Genomic DNA, 15,643 nt, shown 5'->3' on the forward strand with positions numbered 1-15,643 from the left:
TCTGTGTAAATATGCATACATCTTCACCGCAATCTGTATAAACATGGAAATACCTACACCGCTATCTGTATAAACATGGAAATATCTACTCCGCTACCTGTAAAAACTTGGAAATATCAGCACCGCTATCTGTATCAACATGGAAATATCAGCCCCTCTATCTGTATGAATATGGAAATATCTACACCACACTCTGTTTGAACAAGGAAATATCTACACAGCTATGTGTATGAACATGGAAATAACTTCACCGCCATCTGTATGAACATGGACATGTCTACACAGCCATCTGGATGAACATGGAAATATCTACGCCGCTATCGGTATGAACATGGAAATAGCTACACCGCTATCTGTATGCACATGGAAATATCTGCACCGCCATCTGTATGTACATATAAATATCTACTCCGCCGTCTGTATTAAGAAGTAGATATCTACACCGCTATATGTATAAACATGGAAATATCTACACCGCTATCTGTATAAACATGGAAATATCTACACCGCTATCTGTATAAACATGGAAATATCAGCACCACTATCAGTATGAACATGGAAATATCTGCACCGCTATCTGTATGAACATGGAAATATCTACACCGCTATCTGTATGAACATGGAAATATCTTCACCGCCATCAGTATGAACATGGATATATCTACACAGCCATCTGTATGAACCTGGAAATATCTACACCGCTATCTGTATGAACATGGAAATATCTACACCGCTATCTCTATGAACATGGAAATATCTACACCGCTATATGTTTGAACATGGAAATATCTAAACCGCTATCTGCATGAAAATGGAAATATCTACACAGCTATCTGCATATACATGTAAATATCTACACAGATATCTCTTTACTCATGGAAATAACTACACCGCAATCTCTATGAACGTGGAAATACCTTCACCGCCATCTGTATGAACATGGATATATCTACACAGCCATCTGGATGAGCATGGAAATATCTACACCGCTTTCTGTATGAACATGGAAATATCTACACCGCTATCTGTGTAAACATGCATACATCTTCACAGCTATCTGTATAAACATGGAAATACCTACACTGCTATCTGCATGAACATGGAAATATCTACACCGCTATCTGAACATGGAAATATCTACACCGCTATCTGCATGAAAATGGAAATATCTACACAGCGATCTGCATATACATGGAAATATCTACAAAGATATCTCTTTACACATGGAAATAACTACAGCGCTATCTCTATAAACATGCAAATATCTACACCGCCATCTGTATGAAAATGGAAATATCTGCACCGCCATCTGTATGAAGATATAAATATCTACACCCCCATCTATATTAAGATGGAGATATCTACAACGCTATCTGCATAAACTTGGAAATATCTACACCGCTATATGTATAAACAAGGAAATATCTACACCGCTATCTGTATAAACATGGAAATATCTACACCGCTACCTGTATAAACATGGAAATATCAGCACCGTTATCTGTATGAACATGGAAATATCTACACCGCTATCTGTATGAACATGGAAATATCTAAACCGCTATCTGTATGAACATGGAAATGGCTACACCGCTATCTGCATGAACATGGAAATATCTACACCACTACCTGTATGAACATGGAAATATCTACACCGCTATCTGTATGAACATGGATATATCTACACAGCCATCTGGATGAACATGGAAATATCTACAACGCTATCTGTATGAACATGGAAATATCTACACCGCTATCTGTGTAAATATGCATACATGTTCACCACACTCTGTATAAACATGGAAATATCTACACCGCTATCTGTATGAACATGGAAATATCTACACCGCTATCTGTTTGAACATGGAAATATCTACACCGCTATCTGCATGAAAATGGAAATATCTACAGAGCTATCTCCATATACATGGAAATATCTACACAGCTATCTCTTTACACATGGAAATATCTACACCGCTATCTGTATGAACATGGAAATATCTACACCGCCATCTGTATGAACATGGAAATATCTGCAACGACATCTGTATGAACATATAAATATCTACATGGCCATCTGTATTAAGATGGAGATATCTACACCGTTATCTGTATAAACATGGAAATATCTACACCGCTATCTGTATAAACATGGAAATATCTACACCGCTATCTGTATAAACATGGAAATATCTACCCCGCTACCTGTAGAAACATGGAAATATCAGCACCACTATCTGTATGAACATGGAAATATCAGCCCCTCTATCTGTATGAACATGGAAATATCTACACCGCTATCTGTATGAACATGGAAATATCTACACCGCTATCTGTATGAACATGGAAATATCTTCACCGCCATCTGTATGAACATGGATATATCTACACAGCCATCTGGATGAACATGGAAATATCTACACCGCTATCTGTATGAACATGGAAATAGCTACACCGCTATCTGTATAAACATGGAAATATCTACACTGCTACCTGTATAAGCATGGAAATATCAGCACCGCTATCGGTATGAACATGGAAATATCTACCCCGCTATCTGTATGAACATGGAAATATCTACACCGCTATCTCTATGAACATGGAAATATCTTCAACGCCATCTGTATGAACATGGATATATATACACAGCCATCTGTATGAACATGGAAATATCTACACCGCTATCTGTATGAACATGGAAATATCTACACCGATATCTGTATGAACATGGAAATATCTTCACCGTCATCTGTATGAACATGGATATGTCTACACAGCCAACTGGATTAACATGGAAATATCCACACCGTGATCTGTATGAACATGGAAATATCTACACCGCTATCTGTGTAAACATGCATACATCTTCACCGCTATCTGTATGAACATGGAAATATCTACACCGCTATCTGTTTGAACATGGAAATATCTAAACCGCTATCTGCATGAAAATAGAAATATCTACACAGGTATCTGCATATACATGGAAATATCTACAAAGCTATCTCTATACACGTGGAAATAACTACACCGTTATCTCTATAAACATGGAAATATCTACACCGCCATCTGTATGAACATGGAAATAACTGCACCGCCATCTGTATGAACATATAAAAATCTACACCGCCATCTGTATTAAGATGGAGTTATCTTCACATCTATCTGTATAAACTTGGAAACATCAGCACCGCTATCTGTATGAACATGGAAATATCTACACCACTATCTCTATGAACATGGAAATATCTACACCGCTATCTGTATGAACATGGAAATATCTACACCGCTATCTGTATGAACATGGAAATACATACACCGCTATCTGTATGAACATGGAAATATCTACACCGCTATCTGTATGAACATGGAAATACATACACCGCCATCTGTATGAACATGGAAATAGCTACACCGCAATCTGTATAAACATGGAAATATCTACACCGCTATCTGTTTAAACATGGAAATATCTACACCGCTATCTGTATAAACATGGAAATATCAGCACCGCTATCAGTATGAACATGGAAATATCTGCACCGCTATCGGTATGAACATGGAAATATCTACACCGCTATCTGTATGAACATGGAAATATCTTCACCGCCATCAGTATGAACATGGATATATCTACACAGCCATCTGTATGCACATAGAAATATCTACACCGCTATCTGAATGAACATGGAAATATCTACACCGCTATCTCTATGAACATGGAAATATCTACACCGCTATCTGTTTGAACATGGAAATATCTAAACCGCTATCTGCATGAAAATGGAAATATCTACACAGCTATCTGCATATACATGGAAATATCTACACAGCTATCTCTTTACACATGGAAATAACTACACCGCTATCTGTATGAACATGGAAATATCTTCACCGCCATCTGTATGAACATGGATATATCTACACAGCCATCTGGATGAGCATGGAAATATCTACACCGCTATCTGTATTAACATGGAAATATCTACACCGCTGTCTGTATGAACATGGAAATATCTTCACCGCCACGTTTGTGAACATGGATATGTCTACACAGCCATCTGGATGAACATGGAAATATCTGCAACGACATCTGTATGAACATATAAATATCTATACGGCCATCTGTATTAAGATGGAGATATCTACACCGTTATCTGTATAAACATGGAAATATCTACACCGCTATCTGTATAAACATGGAAATATCTACACAGCTATCTGTATAAACATGGAAATATCTACCCCGCTACCTGTAGAAACATGGAAATATCAGCACCGCTATCGGTATGAACATGGAAATATCTACACCGCTATCTGTATGAACATGGAAATATCTACACCGCTATCTCTATGAACATGGAAATAACTTCAACGTCTTCTGTATGAACATAGAAATATCTTCACCGCCATCTGTATGAACATGGATATATCTACACAGCCATCTGGATGTACATGGAAATATCTACACCGCTATCTGTATGAACATGGAAATAGCTACACCGCTATCTGCATAAACATGGAAATATCTACTCCGCTACCTGTATAAACATGGAAATATCAGCACCGCTATCGGTATGAACATGGAAATATCTACACCGCTATCTGTATGAACATGGAAATATCTACACCGCTATCTCTATGAACATGGAAATAACTTCAACGTCTTCTGTATGAACCTGGATATATATACACAGCCATCTGTATGAAGATGGAAATATCTACACCGCTATCTGTATGAACATGGAAATATGTAAACCGATATCTGTATGAACATGGAAATATCTTCACCGCCATCTGTATCAACATGGATATGTCTACAGAGCCATCTGGATGAACATGGAAATATCTACACCGCTATCTGTATGAACATGGAAATAGCTACTCCGCTATCTGTATAAGCATGGAAATATCTACACCGCTACCTGTATAAACATGGAAATATCAGCACCGCTATCGGTATGAACATGGAAATATCTACACCGCTATCTGTATGAACATGGAAATATCTACACCGCTATCTCTATGAACATGGAAATATCTTCAACGTCATCTGTATGAACAAGGATATATATACACAGCCATCTGTATGAACATGGAAATATCTACACTGCTATCTGTATGAACATGGAAATATCTAAACCGATATCTGTATGAACATGGAAATCTCTTCACCGCCATCTGTATGAACATGGATATGTCTACACAGCCATCTGGATTAACATGGAAATATCTACACCGTGATCTGTATGAACATGGAAATATTTACACCGCTATCTGTGTAAACATGCATACATCTTCACCACTATCTGTATAAACATGGAAATATCTACACCGCTATCTGTATGAACATGGAAATATCTACACCGCTATCTGTTTGAACATGGAAATATCTACACCGCTATCTGCAGGAAAATAGAAATATCTACACAGCTATCTGCATATACATGGAAATATCTACAAAGCTATCTCTATACACGTGGAAATAACTACACTGCTATCTCTATAAACATGGAAATATCTACACCGCCATCTGTACGAACATGGAAATAACTGCACCGCCATCTGTATGAACATATAAATATCTACACCGCCATCTGTATTAAGATGGAGTTATCTTCACCTCTATCTGTATAAACTTGGAAATATCAGCACCGCTATATGTATGAACATGGAAATATCTACACCACTATCTCTATGAACATGGAAATATCTACACCGCTATCTGTATGAACATGGAAATATCTTCACCGCTATCTGTATGAACATGGAAATACATACACCGCTATCTGTATGAACATGGAAATATCTACACCGCTATCTGTATGAACATGGAAATACATACACCGCCATCTGTATGAACATGGAAATAGCTACACCGCAATCTGTATAAACATGGAAATATCTACACCGCTATCTGTTTAAACATGGAAATATCTACACCGCTATCTGTATAAACATGGAAATATCAGCACCGCTATCAGTATGAACATGGAAATATCTGCACCGCTATCTGTATGAACATGGAAATATCTACACCGCTATCTGTATGAACATGGAGATATCTTCACCGCCATCATTATGAACATGGATATATCTACACAGCCATCTGTATGCACATAGAAATATCTACACCGCTATCTGAATGAACATGGAAATATCTACACCGCTATCTGTATGAACATGGATATATCTACACCGCTATCTCTATGAACATGGAAATATCTACACCGCTATGTGTTTGAACATGGAAATATATAAACCGCTATCTGCATGAAAATGGAAATATCTACACAGCTATCTGCGTATGCATGGAAATATCTACACAGCTATCTCTTTACACATGGAAATAACTACACCGCTATCTGTATGAACATGGAAATATCTTCACCGCCATCTGTATGAACATGGAAATATCTACACCGCTATCTGTATGAACATGGAAATATATACACGGCTATCTGTGTATACATGCATACGTCTTCACCGCTATCTGTATAAACATGGAAATATCTACACTGCTATCTGCATGAACCTGGAAATATCTACACCGCTATCTGTTTGAACATGGAAATATCTTCACCGCTTTCTGCATGAACATGGAAATATCTACACCGCTATCTGTACGAACATGGAAATATCTACACCGCTATCTGTACAAAGATGGAAATATCTACACCGCCATCTGTGTAAACATGGAAATATCTACACTGTTATCTGCATAAGGATGGAAATGTCTACACCACCACCTGTATGAACATGGAAATATCTACACCGCTATCTGTATGATCATGGAAATATCTACACCGCTATCTGTATGAACATGGAAATATCTACACCGCTATCTGTGTAAACATGCATACATCTTCACCGCTATCTGTATAAACATGGAAATATCTACACCGCTATCTGTATGAACATGGAAATATCTACACCGCTATCTGTATGAACATGGAAATATCTACACCGCTATCTGTGTAAACATGCATACATCTTCACCGCTATCTGTATAAACATGGAAATATCTACACCGCTATCTGTATGAACATGGAAATATCTACACTGCTATCTGTTTGAACATGGAAATATCTAAACCGCTATCTGCATGAAAATGGAAATATCTACACAACTATCTGCATATACATGGAAGTATCTATACAGCTATATCTTTACACATGGAAATAACTACACCGCTATCTGTATGAACATGGAAATATCTGCACGGCCATCTGTATGAACATATAAATATCTACACCGCCATCTGTATTAAGATGGAGATATCTACACCGCTATCTGTATAAACATGGAAATATCTACACCGCTATCTGTATAAACATGGAAATATCTACACCGCTATCTGTATAAACATGGAAATATCTACACCGCTACCTCTAAAAACATGGAAATATCAGCACTGCTATCTGTATGAACATGGAAATATCAGCCCCTCTATCTGTATGAATATGGAAATATCTACACCACACTCTGTATGAACATGGAAATATCTACACCGCCAACTCTATACACATGGAAATATCTAAACCGCTATCTGTATAAACATGGAAATATTTACTTCGCCATCTGTGTAAACATGGAAATATCTACACTGCTATCTTTGTAAACATGGAAAAATATACACCTCTATCTCTGTAAACATGGAAATATATACACCGTTATGTATATAACCATGGAAATATCTACACCGAAATGTGTAAGAGCATGAAAATATCTACACTGCTATCTGTATAAACATGGAAATATCTACACCGATATCTCTATAAACATGGAAATATCTACAACGCTTTCTGTGTAAACATAGAAACTTCTACACTGCTATCTGTGTAAACATGGAAATATCTACACCGCTATCTGTATAAACATGGAAATATCTACACCGATATCTCTATAAGCATGGAAATACCTACACCACTATCTCTAAAAACATGGAAATATCTACACCGCTACCTGTGTAAACATGGAAATATCTACACCGATATCTCTATAAACATGGAAATACCTTCAACGCCATCTGTTTGAACATGGAATTATCTACACCGCAATCTGTATGAACATGGATACATCTACACCGCTATCTGTATAAACATGGAAATATCTACACCGATATCTCTATAAACATGGAAATATCTACACCGCCATCTGTATGAACATGGAAATGTCCAAACCGCCAACTCTATAAACATGGAAATATCTACAGCGCCTTGTGTAGGAACATGGAAATATCTGCAGAGCTTTCTGTTTAAACATGGAAATACCTACACCGCTATCTGCATAAATTTGGAAATATCTACACCGCTATCTGCATAAACTTGGAAATATCTACAGCACTATCTGTGTAAACATGGAAATATCTACACCACCAACTGTAGGAACATGGAAATACTTACACCGCTATCTCTACAATCATGGGAATATCTACACCGCTATTTGTATAAACATGGAAATACCTACACAGCCATCTGTAGGAACATGTATATATCTACACCATTATCTGTATACACATGTAAATATCTACACCGCTATCTGTATGCACATGGAAATATGTACACCGCTATCTCTTAAAACTTGGAAATATCTACACCGTTATGTGTATAAACATGGAAATATCTTCACCGCCATCTGTATGAACATGGAAATATCTCCGCTGCCAACTATATAAACATGGAAATATCTACACCGCCAACTCTATTAACATGGAAATATCAACACCACTATCTGTATAAACATGGAAACATCTACACGGCTATCTGTGTAAACATGGAAATGTCTACACCGCTATCTGTGAAAACATGGAAATGTCTACACAGCTATCTGAGTAAACATGGAAATATCTACACCACCAATTGTAGGAACATGGAAATATCTACACCGCTATCTCCATAAACATGGAAATATCTACACTGCTATCTGTATAAACATGGAAATATCTACACAGCCACTTGTAGGAATATGTAAATATCTACACCGTTATCTGTGTACACATGGAATTATCTACACTGCTATCTGTATAAACATGGAAATATCTACACCGCTATCTCTATAACCATGGAAATATCTACACCGCTATCTGTATAAACATGGAAATATCCACACCGCTATCTGTATAGACATGGAAATATCTACACCGCTATCTGTATAAACATGGAAATATCTACACCGCTATCTGTGTAAACATGGAAATATCTACACCACTATCTGTGTAAACATGGAAATATCTACACTGCTATCTGTACAAACATGGAAATATCTACACAGCCCTCTGTAGGAATATGTAAATATCTACACCGTTATCTGTATACACATGGAATTATCTACACTGCAATCTGTATGAACATGGAAATGTCTACACCGCTATCTGTGTAAACATGGAAATATCTACACCGCTATCTGTGTAAACATGGAGATATCTACACCGCTATCTCTATAAACATGGAAATATCCACACAGCCATCTATATAAACATGGAAATATCTACACTACTCTCTGTATAAACCTGGAAATATCTCCACTGATATCTCTATAAACATGGAAATATCTACACCGCTATCTCTATAAACATGGAAATATCTACACCGCTATCTGGGTAAACATGGAAATATCTACACCGCTGTCTGTGTAAACATGGAAATACCTACACCGCTATATCTATAAACATGGAAATATCTACACCGCCATCTGTATGGGTATGGAAATATCTACACAGCCATCTGTATAAACATCGAAATATCTACACCGTTATGTGTATAAAGATGGAAATATCTACACTGCTATCTGTAAAAACATGGAAATATCTACACCGCCATCTGTATGAACATGGAAATATCCACACCGCTATCAGTGTAAACATGCAAACATCTTCCCCGCTATCTGTATAAACATGGAAATATCTACACCGCTATCTGAATGAACATGGAAATATCTGCACCGCTATCTGCATGAAAATGTAAATATCTACACAGCTATCTGCATATACTTGGAAATATCTACAAAGCTATCTCTTTACACATGGAAATAACTACACCACTATCTCTATAAACATGAAAATATCTACACCGCCATCTGTATGAACATGGAAATATCTGCACCGCCATCTGTATGAACATATAAATATCTACACCGCCATCTCTATTAAGATGGAGATATCTACACCGCTATCTGTATAAACGTGGAAATATCTACACTGCTATCTGTACGAACATGGAAATATCTACACCGCTATCTGTATGAACATGGAAATAGCTGCACCGCTATCTGTATGAACATGGAAATATCTACAGCACTATCTGTATGAACATGGAAATATGTACACCGCTATCTGTATGAACATGGATATATCTACACAGCCATCTGGATGAACATGGAAATATCTACACCGCTATCTGTATGAACATGGAAATATCTACACCGCTATCTGTGTAAACATGCATACATCTTCACTGCTATCTGTATAAACATGGATATATCTACACCGCTATCTCTATGAACATGGAAATATCTACACCGCTATCTGTTTGACCATGTAAATATCTAAACCTCTATCTGCATGAAAATGGAAATATCTACACAGCTATCTGCATATACATGGAAATATCTACACAGCTATCTCTTTAAACATGGAAATAACTACACCGCTATCTGTATGAACATGGAAATATCTACACCGCCATCTGTATGAACATGGAAATATCTGCACGAACATCTGTATGAACATGGAAATATCTTCACCGCCATCTGCATGAACATGGATATGTCTACACAGCCATCTGGATGAACATGGAAATATCTACACCGCGATCTGTGTGAACATGGAGATATCTACTCCGCTATCTGTGTAAACATGCATACATCTTCACCGCTATCTATATAAACATGGAAATATCTACACCGCTACCTGTATAAACATGGAAATATCAGCACCGCTATCTGTATGAAGATGGAAATATCTACACCGCTATCTCTATGAAGATGGAAATATCTACACCACTATCTGAATGAACATGGAAATATCTACACCGCTATGTGTATGAACATGGATATATCTACACCGCTATCTGTTTGAACATGGAAATATCTACAACGCTATCTGCATGAAAATGGAAATATCAACACAGCTATCTGCATAAACATGGAAATATCTACACAGCAATCTCTTTACACATGGAAATAACTACACCGCTATCTGTATGAACATGGAAATATTTACGCTGCCATCTGTATGAACATGGAAATATCTACACCGCTATCTGTATAAACATGGAAATATCTACACCACTATCTGTATGAACATGGAAATACATACACCGCTATCTTTATGAACATGGAAATATCTACACCGCTATCTGTATGAACATGGAAATACTTACACCGCTATCTGTATGAACATGGAAATAGCTACACCGCTATCTGTATAAACATGGAAATATCTACACCGCTATCTGTTTAAACAGGGAAATATCTACACCGCTATCTGTATAAACATGGAAATATCAGCACCGCTATCAGTATGAACATGGAAATATCTTCACCGCTATCTGTATGAACATGGAAATATCTACACCGATATCTGTATGAACATGGAAATATCTACACCGCTATCTGTATGAACATGGAAATATCTACACCTCTATCTGTATGAACATGCATACATCTTCACCGCTATCTGTATAAACATGGAAATATCTACACCGCTATCTGTATGAACATGGAAATATCTACACCGCTATCTGTATGAACATGGAAATATCTACACCTCTATCTGTGTAAACATGCATACATCTTCACCGCTATCTGTATAAACAAGGAAATATCTACACCGCTATCTGTATGAACATGGAAATATATACACCGCTATCTGTATGAAGATGGAAATATCTACACCACTAGCTGTGTAAACATGCATACATATTCACCGCTATCTGAATAAACAAGGAAATATCTACACCGCTATCTGTATGAACATGGAAATATCTACACCGCTATCTGTGTAAACATGCATACATCTTCACCGCTATCTGTATAAACATGGAAATATCTACACTGCTATCTGCATGAACATGGAAATATCTACACCGCTATCTGTTTGAACATGGAAATATCTACACCGCTATCTGCATGAAAATTTAAATATCTACACAGCGATCTGCATATACATGGAAATATCTACAAAGCTATCTCTTTACACATGGAAATAACTACAGCGCTATCTCTATAAACATGCAAATATCTACACCGCCATCTGTATGAACATGGATACATCTACACAGACATCTGGATGAGCATGGAAATATCTACACCGCTATCTGTATGAACATGGAAATATCTGCACCGCCATCTGTATGAAGATATAAATACCTACACCCCCATCTATATTAAGATGGAGATATCTACACCGCTATCTGCATAAACTTGGAAATATCTACACTTCTATATGTATAAACATGGAAATATCTACACCGCTATCTGTATAAACATGGAAATATCTACACCGCTACCTGTATAAACATGGAAATATCAGCACCGTTATCTGTATAAACATGGAAGTACCTACACCGCTATCTTTATGAAGATGGAAATATCTAAACCGCTATCTGTATGAACATGGAAATAGCTACACCGCTATCTGTATGAACATGGAAATATCTACACCACTACCTTTATGAACATGGAAATATCTACACAGCTATCTGTATTAACATGGATATATCTACACAGCCTTCAGGATGAACATGGAAATATCTACACCGCTATCTGTATGAACATGGAAATATCTACACCGCTATCTGTGTAAATATGCATACATCTTCACAGCAATCTGTATAAACATGGAAATACCTACACCGCTATCTGTATAAACATGGAAATATCTACTCTGCTACCGGTAAAAACATGGAAATATCAGCACCGCTATCTTTATCAACATGGAAATATCAGCCCCTCTATCTGTATGAATATGGAAATATCTACACCACACTCTGTTTGAACAAGGAAATATCTACACCACTATGTGTATGAACATGGAAATATCTTCACCGCCATCTGTATGAACATGGATATGTCTACACAGCCATCTGGATGAACATGGAAATATCTACGCCGCTATCGGTATGAACATGGAAATAGCTACACCGCTACCTGTATAAACATGGAAATATCAGCACCGCCATCTGTATGTACATATAAATATCTACTCCGCCATCTGTATTAAGAAGTAGATGTCTACACCGCTATATGTATAAACATGGAAATATCTACACCGCTATCTGTATAAACATGGAAATATCTACACCGCTATCTGTATAAACATGGAAATATCAGCACCACTATCAGTATGAACATGGAAATATCTGCACCGCTATCTGTATGAACATGGAAATATCTACACCGCTATCTGTATGAACATGGAAATATCTTCCCCGCCATCAGTATGAACATGGATATATCTACACAGCCATCTGTATGAACCTGGAAATATCTACACCGCTATCTGTATGAACATGGAAATATCTACACCGCTATCTCTATGAACATGGAAATATCTACACCGCTATCTGTTTGAACATGGAAATATCTAAACCGCTATCTGCATGAAAATGGAAATATCTACACAGCTATCTGCATATACATGGAAATATCTACACAGCTATCTCTTTACACATGGAAATAACTACACCGCAATCTCTATGAACGTGGAAATACCTTCACCGCCATCTGTATGAACATGGATATATCTACACAGCCATCTGGATGAGCATGGAAATATCTACACCGCTTTCTGTATGAACATGGAAATATCTACACCGCTATCTGTGTAAACATGCATACATCTTCACAGCTATCTGTATAAACATGGAAATACCTACACTGCTATCTGCATGAACATGGAAATATCTACACCGCTATCTGAACATGGAAATATCTACACCGCTATCTGCATGAAAATGGAAATATCTACACAGCGATCTGCATATACATGGAAATATCTACAAAGCTATCTCTTTACACATGGAAATAACTACAGCGCTATCTCTATAAACATGCAAATATCTACACCGCCATCTGTATGAACATGGAAATATCTGCACCGCCATCTGTATGAAGATATAAATATCTACACCCCCATCTATATTAAGATGGAGATATCTACACCGCTATCTGCATAAACTTGGAAATATCTACACCGCTATATGTATAAACATGGAAATATCTACACCGCTATCTGTATAAACATGGAAATACCTACACCGCTACCTGTATAAACATGGAAATATCAGCACTGTTATCTGTATGAACATGGAAATATCTACACCGCTATCTGTATGAACATGGAAATATCTAAACCGCAATCTGTATGAACATGGAAATGGCTACACCGCTATCTGTATGAACATGGAAATATCTACACCACTACCTGTATGAACATGGAAATATCTACACCGCTATCTGTATGAACATGGATATATCTACACAGCCATCTGGATGAACATGGAAATATCTACAACGCTATCTGTATGAACATGGAAATATCTACACCGCTATCTGTGTAAATATGCATACATCTTCACCACACTCTGTATAAACATGGAAATATCTACACCGCTATCTGAATGAACATGGAAATATCTACACCGCTATCTGTTTGAACATGGAAATATGTACACCGCTATCTGCATGAAAATGGAAATATCTACAGAGCTATCACCATATACATGGAAATATCTACACAGCTATCTCTTTACACATGGAAATATCTACACCGCTATCTGTATGAACATGGAAATATCTACACCGCCATCTGTATGAACATGGAAATATCTGCAACGACATCTATATAAACATATAAATATCTACATGGCCATCTGTATTAAGATGGAGATATCTACACCGTTATCTGTATAAACATGGAAATATCCACACCGCTATCTGTATAAACATGGAAATATCTACACCGCTATCTGTATAAACATGGAAATATCTACCCCGCTACCTGTAGAAACATGGAAATATCAGCACCGCTATCTGTATGAACATGGAAATATCAGCCCCTCTATCTGTATGAACATGGAAATATCTACACCGCTATCTGTATGAACATGGAAATATCTACACCGCTATCTGTATGAACATGGAAATATCTTCACCGCCATCTGTATGAACATGGATATATCTACACAGCCATCTGGATGAACATGGAAATATCTACACCGCTATCTGTATGAACATGGAAATAGCTACACCGCTATCTGTATAAACATGGAAATATCTACACTGCTACCTGTATAAACATGGAAATATCAGCACCGCTATCGGTATGAACATGGAAATATCTACCCCGCTATCTGTATGAACATGGATATATCTACACCGCTATCTCTATGAACATGGAAATATCTTCAACGCCATCTGTATGAACATGGATATATATACACAGCCATCTGTATGAACATGGAAATATCTACACAGCTATCTGTATGAACATGGAAATATCTTCACCGCCATCTGTATGAACATGGATATGTCTACACAGCCAACTGGATTAACATGGAAATATCTACACCGTGATCTTTATGAACATGGAAATATCTACACCGCTATCTGTGGAAACATGCATACATCTTCACCGCTATCT

The sequence above is a fragment of the Gorilla gorilla genome, chromosome 19 (genome assembly GCF_029281585.2).
Source record: "Gorilla gorilla gorilla isolate KB3781 chromosome 19, NHGRI_mGorGor1-v2.1_pri, whole genome shotgun sequence".
Classification (NCBI taxonomy): Eukaryota; Metazoa; Chordata; class Mammalia; order Primates; family Hominidae; genus Gorilla; species Gorilla gorilla.